Raw genomic sequence first — 10,742 nt, forward strand, 5'->3', positions numbered from 1 at the left:
GGATTTCCAGAGCTTCCCTGCCGAACCTCGTAACAAAATCCCTAAGGGATTCAACACTTGGTTGGATAACTCGGTATAACTCACTGGTTAACTTCTCAAATTTCCTGCTACAGGAAAATTGATTGTTGAACTAGTTAACTAAGTGTGAAAAACAAGTAACTGAAAAGGGAGGAAGACTTAGCATCCATTTTAATGATGATCCTGTCAGTGTGGATCCGAAGCACTTGCATAAACAAGCTTCTTTAAGTCTCTCAGGAATAGGATTGATCTCCATCTTTTCCCTATATTGTGCAACGTGTTCCTCAGGATCTGTGGTCCCATCATAAGTCTTCATATTGGGGGTTTGGAATCGTTTCGGGATTTCAGCATCACAGATATGTGGAGCAAATCTGGATAACTTGTGGCTTCCTTATGGTATCTCGGCAATTGGACGGACCACCCCCGGTACACTGGATATCATATCCTTCAGCTTTTGTAGTTCCTTAGCCATAGCTTGGTTGATACCTGCATCCTTCATGGAACCACGGTTAGTATCTAAGGATATAGGGTCATAAAAGTTACCTCTCTGCTGGGTGAAGGTTGGCATTCCAGAGGAGTGGTTGAGGTAGGAGGTGTCTGCTACTGGAGTTGGTCCACCCGAAGCTATAGTCTACATGGGGATTATATCTCCTTCATGGACCTTGGATGACCTTTGATGTTGAACCCCTGAGGATCCTTGATCCTGGAAGAAGGATCTTTGACTGGGGTTGAAGGATCCTAATGGTTGAGAGTTGAAAGATCCTGGTTGAAGATACACTCATGAGGATCCTAGTTGAAGGATGGATGATCTTTGCGGGAAAGTTGGGGATCCTTGAGCTAGTTGACCCATGGACCACGGTTGAAGGATAGATGATCCTGGCTGAAACAGTGAGGATCCTTGAGTCTATTGACCCATGGACCCCTGTTGAAGGATAGATGATCCTGGCTGAAACAGTGAGGATCCTTGAGTCTGTTGACCCATGGACCCCTGTTGAAGGATAATGTATCCAAATCCGTAATTGTGAGGTTTAGTGCTACGATGATGATAATGATTGTACGAACGAAATAAGGTTGAACAACGTGATTTGTTACGAGGAAAAACCCTTTGATCTTGTTCAGATCAAAGGAAAAAAACCCTGGGTGATGCAACTCGTCGATCACTAATTTATTAATCAAAAAAAAAAGTTACAAGTGTTTGGAGATTGTGATCGATATTACAATGATTGCTAGTGAGTAGAGAGAATTTTGAGTTCTGCTCTTAGTGTGTGTGTATACAAGTGAGTCCTAATCGATCATTATCTCGATGTTTATAAAGGAAATTATACATAACAATAACTTCTAACTATCCGCCACTCTTCCACAACTCCTCTAACGTTCGTTTGACCACGTGCTGAGAGCTTTCCAGTAGCGAATATTAGGGTAGACTCGGTCATAGAGCCGTTGCTCTTGTTGAATAATAACCCGCACACGTGAAACAATTGTTAATAATACCAACCTCTAAGGATCCTTGATCTTCGACATGGCTCTGGAATTCTTCAAGAGGATAACTGATCCAGACACATCTTCAAGGATAACACATCCTCGGCGGAAAAAATATCAGTCCTAACAGTTAATAATGATGAAAGTGTTAACAGGTCGCATGGGATCAAAATGAGTCGTTAAAGTTATAAAAATTATGAAATAGTGTTGTAGGGGGGCGTAACCTACACCCCTTAGTGTAGGCTACGTTGGCTTGGAGCCATTAGCCGATTTTCATCTGTGATACACGTTCGTTCCAAACCTTACGCCAACACTAGTGGGTTCATGCAGATAGAACGGGCTAGCAAAAGAATTGGTCTATGTTGACGAGATATGTGGAACTAACCATGTGAACGTTGGATTAGTTGTTGTAGTACGTTTCTTTCTTTTTCATGTCTTTTGTTAAGGCTATCCTCTGTCAGTGCCACGTAGGAAACGGGCTTTAGAGGCTCTCTCCATAACGCCTCATTATGGTTTATCGCCCCTTTGTTGCCCCATTACATATATACATGTATATGTGAGAGATAGAAAGAGATGCAAGCCCCCCCCAACACACACACACATCGCCCTCGATGCATTGGTGTTCCTTCTCAATGTTTCCCCCAAATTACCCCCCACAACGCCCACTAGGATGAGCAAAATCGATACTGTTACCGAAATCGGTACCGATTTGGTACTGTCGGTACCGAATCAGTACCTTTTGATAGATTAAATAAGCCTATGGTTATTTTATAATGTTTATTAGTATAGGGTGGTTTGTATAACTATGTAACCCTAATTCCCTGTATAACTATATATATATATATATATATATATATATATATATATATATATATATATATATATATATATATATAGGTGATATGCAAAGTGTAACCCTCAAGGAGGGATTCCACAATAAAACTGCCCTTTACTCAAACCAAATAGGTCATAACACCAATTCTAAAGGAAAGGGTTGGAATAATAAAAAACGATCACAGGGACGTGGGGCTTCCAAAGGGGGGGTGATGCTACTAACGGTTCTTTTTTGTCTCGGTTTGTTACAGGTAATACAAGTGGATATTCTCATTAGGAGTAGTCTCCTCGACAACAGTCTCCTCAACAGTTTATGCCAAATCACTCAAGTCACCATTTCTTCTCTCCATCACCTGCTCACTATGCATCTGGATTACAGGTTCAGGCTCCTGTAGCACCACAGACACATCTTTACATGCAGCAACCACAGTTACAACCACCACAACAGATGATCTTACATATGCCGTCTCAGTTTTCACAGACACCGAGGGCCCCACAGGCCTCCCTACTTGGTCCCCCTCCAGCATATGCTTATGCTACTGCTCCTCAGTAGTCACAATTTGCTAGTTACAGTGCGTTTACTCCTCAACAGGCCCAGCATACGGGCATGGCTTCACTGTTAAGTTCCATGTCCTTGCAGCAACCCACTCAAGACAATAACTATTACATGGACACTGGAGCTAGTAATCACATGCAATTTAACCAAGGTAATTTACATTCCCTTGCACGATCTACTACTCCTAAGTCTATCATGGTTGGTAATGGTGCTTTACTACCGGTTACGCATATCGACAATGGTTTCTTTCCATTTCACGCAACAAGCTTGCCCTAAACAATATTTTAGTCTCTATTCAAATGGTTAAAAATCTTATTTCTGTTCGTCGATTTTCTATTGATAATTGGGTTTCTGTCGAATTTGATCCTTTTGGTTTTTTTTGTGAAGGATCATAACACAGGTGCTTTCTCTAGAGGTGCACGATCTACTACTCCTAAGTCTATCATGGTTGGTAATGGTGCTTTACTACCGGTTACGCATATCGACAATGGTTTCTTTCCATTGCACGCAACAAGCTTGCCCTAAACAATATTTTAGTCTCTATTCAAATGGTTAAAAATCTTATTTCTGTTCGTCGATTTTCTATTGATAATTGGGTTTCTGTCGAATTTGATCCTTTTGGTTTTTTTTGTGAAGGATCATAACACAGGTGCTTTCTCTAGAGGTGCACGATCTACTACTCCTAAGTCTATCATGGTTGGTAATGGTGCTTTACTACCGGTTACGCATATCGACAATGGTTTCTTTCCATTGCACGCAACAAGCTTGCCCTAAACAATATTTTAGTCTCTATTCAAATGGTTAAAAATCTTATTTCTGTTCGTCGATTTTCTATTGATAATTGGGTTTCTGTCGAATTTGATCCTTTTGGTTTTATTTAGTGAAGGATCTTAACACAAGTGCTTTCTCTAGAGGTGTAACAGCATTGGTGATCTCTATCCTGTTCTTTCATCCCTTCATGCTTCTCATGCTCAGTCGCTTGTTGTATCTTCCGAGACGTGGCATCTTCGTCTTGGGCATCCTGGAGTGTCTACTTTTGATTATTTATTATCTCGTAAACTTATCCCGTGTAATAATACAATGTTACCTATTTTTCATCCTTGTCAATTAGGAAAACATTGTCGTTTACCTATTTCTAGTTCTACTTCTAAGACAACGCATTTGTTTGAAATTGTGCATTCTGATGTTTGGACTTCTCCTATTTCCAATTTAAGTGGTTATAAATAGTATGTCTTGTTTTTGGATGATTTTTAAAATTTCTTATGGGTATTTCCCTTGTGTGCCAAATATGAGGGTTTACATGCTTCATTCGATTTCGTGCTTATGTGGTAAATCAGCTTAAAATGGATATCCAAGCGTTGCAATGTGACAATGGTCGTGAGTATAACAATCGTTCTTTTCATGACTTCCCTAGCACAAATGGCATTAAATCTCGTTTCTCATATCCATACACGTCCCAACAAATGGTAAAGCTGAACGTTCCATTCGCACAATCAACAATGCCATTCATACACTTCTCTTTCAAGCTTGCTTACCTTCAAAGTTTTGGGTTGAAGCTCTTCACATGGCTACTCACATCTTCACTCTTTTTCCCACTAACACTCTTTCCTACAAGTCTCCATTAGACATTTTGTTTGGATTCTTCCCTTACTTTTAGCACCTTCGTGTCTTTGGTTGTCTATGTTATCCAAACCCCTCTTCTACATCCCCTCATAAACTCTCTCCTCGATCCACCGCTTGCGTTTACCTTGGTCCCTCTGCTAATCATCGTGGTTTTCGCTGCATGGATCTAATCACTCAATGAGTCATCATTTCTCGCCATGTCACCTTTGATGAAACTCATTTCCCCTACGCCTCGTTTCACTCGACCCCGCAACTCACAAATTACTCTATCTTTGAGTCGTCTAATGATCAAGCAGTACCACCCTTCCTGCCTAACCTTGCTTATGGCATTCCCATACAGGAACCTCAAACACCCTCCACCACTTCTGTTTCGGCGGCATCTTCCACATATTTTGCTTCTGCATCTTCCACCTCGCACTTGTCGGATCTCCCTTCAGAGATGCTTCCATTACCCAACCTTCTAACATGGTGGATCCTACTTCCACTCACCATATGGTAACTCGTTCCAAGACTGGCTCCCTTAAAGCCTGTCAAATTCTCAATCTATCGGATTATTCACATGTCTCTCCTCTCCCAAGAACCACTACTCAAGCCATGTGTGATCCTAATTGGAAAGCAGCCATGGACTCCGAAATGTATGCCATCATTTCTAATGGCACATGGGATCTCGCTCCTCGCCCCTATGGTGCTAACATTGTCGGATATCGTTGGCTTTATCACCACAAATTCGACAGTAAAGGGCACCTACAACGGTATAAATGTCGTCCGGTTTCACAAGGGTTTTCTCAACAACCCAGCCTTGACTTTGAAGAGACCTTCAGCCCAATCGTCAAACCAGCCACTATTCGTACTGTTCTTTCCATTGCTATCTCTCGCCACTGGCTAATCCACCAATTAGATGTCAAGAATGCCTTTCTTAATGGAGATCTATCGGAGCTTGTCTATATGAAGCAACCCCTGGCTACAATGACTGTACCCGTCCTGAGCATGTCTGTCGGCTTCGCAAAGCTCTCTATGCCCTTAAAAATGTTCCTCGAGCCTGGTATCATCGCTTTGCTATATGCATTACCTCTCTAGTGTCGTCGCTATTTACCTCTCTAGTGTCATCGCTATTTACATTTGCTAATAGACTTTGCTAGTAGCAAATCCGATTCCTCTTTATTTACATTTTGTAGCGGGAGTGAGGTCATCTACCTTCTTTTATACGTGGATGACATCATTCTCATGGCTTCCTCCCCATATTTAATATTTTGTGTCATCTCTCGTCTTTCGTCTGAGGTTGCCATACTGATCTTGGCCCTCTTTCCTTCTTTCTCGGCATTACTGCCACACGTAGTCAATCTGGTTTGTTTCTTTCCTAGACTGTTTTTGCTAAAGATATTATTGCTCGTGCAGAAATGCAATCTTGCAATCCTTGCAGCACCCCCTGCTGACACCAAGGCCAAACTCTCTATGCATGGCATACCTGTTGACAATCCTACTCTTTATCAAAGTTTAGCCGGTGCCTTGCAATATCTGACTCTTACTCGGCCAGAAATTGCCTTCGCCGTTCATCAAGTGTGCATTTTCATGCATGATCCTCGTGAACCACATCTTTATGCTCTCAAATGCATCGTGCGTTATCTTCAGGGTACTCTTTCTTCAGGTCTTCACATCTGACCCTCTTCTATTGATCGTTTGGTTTCTTACACCGATGCCGACTGGGGGATGTCCAGATACTCGTCGGTCGACATTTGGTTTATGTGTCTTTATGGGTGACAATCTGGTTACTTGGTCTTCTAAGCGTCAGCATGTCATCTCAAGATCAAGCGCTAAAGTAGAATATCATGGCGCTGACAACCGAAGCGGTTTGGATTCGTAATCTTCTTCTTGAGTTACATTGTCCTGTGTCTCGGGCGACTGTTGTGTTCTGTGATAATGTCAGCGCCGTCTATTTAGTGTCCAACCTTGTAAAGCATCAACGCACCAAACATGTGGAATTAGATATACACTTTGTAAGGGAACGTGTTGCCATTGGTCAAGTGTGTGTATTACACGTTCCCTCAGCTCACCAGTTTGCAGATATATTCACCTAAGGTTTACCATCACAGCTGTTTATGGATTTTTGTGACGGTCTTAACGTTCGAGATCCCTCCGCTCAGACTGCCGGGGGGTGGGGGTATGTTAGATTTATTAAATAAGCTTATGGTTATTTTATAATGTTGATTAATTTAGGGTGGTTTGTATAATTATGTAACCCTAAGTCCCTGTATAACTATATATACTGGTGATATGCAAAGTATAACCCTCAAGGAGGGATTTTACAATATTCAACAAGTCTTGAGTTTCGGTATCGATACTGGTATCTCCCGAATTTTTACCTTAAATACCGGTATCGTCCCGGTCCCTTACCGGTACCAGTACCAACAATTCGCGATTTTCGGGACCGGGACCGGTCGGTACTGGTACGGTCCCGATCTCATCCCTAACGCCAACAGTGGAGGGTCTAAAGATTTTTGTACGCTTGTGTTTCTTAACAAAGCTGCCAAGCAGAACACCTTCGTGTTCAATTGTTTGTGAGTTCTTGATCTTGGTCCTGAACCATCTACAAGTGATCATTTTCGTATGAGAACGTTAGAACCAATTAACTAATTCAATTTTGATTTGGCGTGTTAACTATGCATGAATGTAGAAAGAATGTGTTGTAGCGTTATGGACAGACTTAGAAAAATAATTAACCATTGACTGAATTTTTTCTTAATGATATAGTGCTCAGTTTTAACTCTTTTAAGCTATCATATATAGGTAAATCTTGTAAAGAAATAATAAGATTAAATGTGTCTTTTTCTCTTAATTTCTTGAATACGAGTGTTGAATTAATTAACTGGACATTTTTTTCCTTATTTCGCGATCAAATATGATTTGTATTGCATATCTATTATAAGTAGATTAGTTAGTTATCTTTAAAGGAAATAGTTGTTAACACGAGATCGAGTGGGCATTGTGCGGTCGATGCTAGTACTTTTTCGTTAATGCCAGATATGCGGTTATGCACATGTTTCATTCTTTATTTCTGTTCATTCAATCCTATCTACTTTTCAAATTCTTTCAGTCCTTTCATACAGGTTTGGAATTCATTTCTGTACATATGCAACTTGCATGCTCTTTTAAGAAATTGATGTATTATAAAGCTTATGTTATATATAGATAGATGGGTAGATATATACAGATAAATAATGTTATTATCTTTGTTATATTGTGAGGGCGGGTATTGTAGCAACTGGTAAGGCGTAATGTTAATTGTTGATTTGTGACCTTAAGGCCATGGGTTAAAGCCATGTAAAACGGTCTTCTGCACAAAGTGTTGGGTAAGGCTGTAATCCGGCCCCTTCCTCGACCATATGCACAAAAGTGGGAGCTAATTAAGCCCGGGCACGTAATAAAAAAAACCTTTGTTTTATTGTATATATAAACTGTTAAAATTTAAATATTCGCTTGTGGGTGCATCTATATGTCTCATATTTAATAAAATGGAAAATTTTGTTGCAATTATAGTCTTCCGTTTAGATGTATACAGGCATACACATGCATATATGCATGTAATTATGAGGTTCTTTTTTCACAAGTGGAACAGTGGAGAAAGAAAAAGGGGAGAGTGAATAGAGAAACATTATATTTTTTTTAATTCTATTTTTGCCATTTTCTTTAAACTAGTTACAAGCTAAGCAACATCTATGTATATGTGTAGACTATATAGTGTTTACGAGGTTCTGTATTGAAATTTGCTTTTGTATTGAATATGTTCGACATAAAGAAAGAAAAATGGAGATCTTAGATTGGGAACGTTAGAGCCATCTTTATAGGATCTATCCATGGGACTCCGTTAGTTGCATGTAATGTACGTGTAAGTGTGCGTATACCTAATATGTACCCCATGAGTAGACAAAAACTTATTTATAAATTAACAAATATTTCATCAATTTTCAACAATTCAGCATTTAAATACCATTAATCTAGGATTCAAAGAAAAAAAATGGTTACAAGTTCACATGGTAGATTAATACCAAAGCTACCACCTAAAATGAGAAGATGGAACAAGTTGTGCCACTTGTTTAACTTTTTGGTGACCAATCCAATAGGATTTTTGAGTGTGGTGAATTGAAGTATCAAGATCAGGAAAGTGAAAGAATCGGTTCGTGGCCAGGATTTAGCTCGAGCAAGAAATTTGATGGTCAGAAGATCTCGTGATGAAAGCGAATGCATATATTTCAGTCATCCACCTATTATCTATGTGAATTACAAAATTATCTACAGCTTACCAGTTATCAAGATGTGAAAAGATGCTCATTTACATGTGGTTGAAGGCTCCTAGCTAGTCCTTATGTCTAAAGCTTTTGTAAGCCAGTCCAAGAGAAATCTAAATTCTAATTACAGTTAAATAATCAAACTCTAAAAAACATTAAACTTAATGTATCTAATAAATTTCTAATAAGTGTGACACCGACACATGAAAGATTAAAAGAGAATATCAAGTTTGATACTTTTAAGAGTCCATCATCCAAAATATATCATTTTCTAACTAAGACGAGCTTGAACTCAAATCGACTTGTTTAAACCTACAACATAGTTGAAACAATCATCCATTGTCTATATATAATATTAAAGATATCAAGTATTGATATATTTGCCAACGATGTGTAGCCATGTTATTCCACGAGAGAGTGAGGAATTTAAGAAGTGACGAGTGTTTAATCTTCATCACGCACCAATCAAGAACGAATCTTATTTATAAAAAAATCTTTTGTGTATTGTTATAATATCAATTTGGTTGGATCAGCGGACCCCTCGGTGGACTTTATTTACCCCTTACATATATAATGATTAGTAGACATGTTGGTTCAAACTTTAACGTCGGTCGATCGAGGTTTTCTGTATCTAACCTTTTGACATAACATTTTTTATTAATGACGATTAGAAATTCTAACAAATTAACATCTAGTGTTGTATTGTTTTGATGGAGAATATTGATAAAAAAAATCAAGCTAGTTATGTTTCTTTCGTATGTGATATTGTTATTTTCTAGCATTGGCAGCTTTATACATAAAATTAAATCGATGGTACGTTGAAAAATATAAATGAATGTAACTAGGGTCACCTCTTACTATCCCTTAAAACTTTAGCGTTTGGAGTGATCATAAAAAAAAACTTCTTAAATCACGTTTTTAATTATGTAATAAATAATTTGACAATTTTATCAATTGAGTTGCCTTTTCAAAGCCTAATACGGACCAAATCATAATAATAATAATAATAATTTCATATAAAACACAAAGGAAATTTTTTTATAAAAAAAACACTAATGATGAAAATTGAACTCATGACTTTTGATTCAAAGACTTACAACAAATATGGGTCTCTCAAGAGAATGAATTTGGGTCCGTCAACCTTCTTGGCCTCCCTTTGAGCTGACTCTGATCGAGGTTCATATATCACTTATGAGACTGCTCACATATCTTCTACAACGACATAACCTTGACGTGGCAACGTGAAAGTCCCTATATCAACATAGCCTCTCCCTCTCATGATGAGTTCTTTCGAATTCAAGGTTAACTTCATATCCTCGATAATTATTTTATCTAGACAAAAATAAATAACTCTTGTTTTATGTGCTTATAAAATTTCATTTTATCTAAACACACGTGTATATATTATCAATCATGTTGGCCTATATGCTCGTACAACATAACAAATAACAATAAATCAAAACTCTATGCGTCCATATAAAATCAAACCAATATGGGTTAAGTATATACTATTAGTGATTTAGTGATTACCAACTTAGAATTACATTTAGGTCTCTCTTTATTTAATTATAAAAGAGTCAAATTTGCAAGTCAGAGGTATCCAAAGTTACACGTTGGAAAAAAGGTGTTCGGTTACAAAAGATTCAGACAGCAGATTCTCTCCTACATACCGACCAAAATTCTCATTCCTAAACTAAAGTCTCCCTCGCCCTTGTTTTCACCCTAACAATGTCGGACCGACGGAGGCCGAGATCGACGCCGTTGGTTCACCGATCATCACCAGTACGTACCTTCTTATTACATATCATAAATTATTATTCATCTCCTCATGCATGTCATTTTGATTATTTCATTCTCATATTATTCACATTATCATTCGTTTATGTTTTTATATGAATAGATTGTATATATATTCATCTTCTGTTATATTTTTGTTATATGTTCTCCTC

Source organism: Bidens hawaiensis, unplaced genomic scaffold, assembly GCF_021521415.1.
Source record: "Bidens hawaiensis isolate Kalapana, Puna unplaced genomic scaffold, B.hawaiensis_p1.1 tig00031168_1, whole genome shotgun sequence".
In the NCBI taxonomy this organism is placed as follows: domain Eukaryota; kingdom Viridiplantae; phylum Streptophyta; class Magnoliopsida; order Asterales; family Asteraceae; genus Bidens; species Bidens hawaiensis.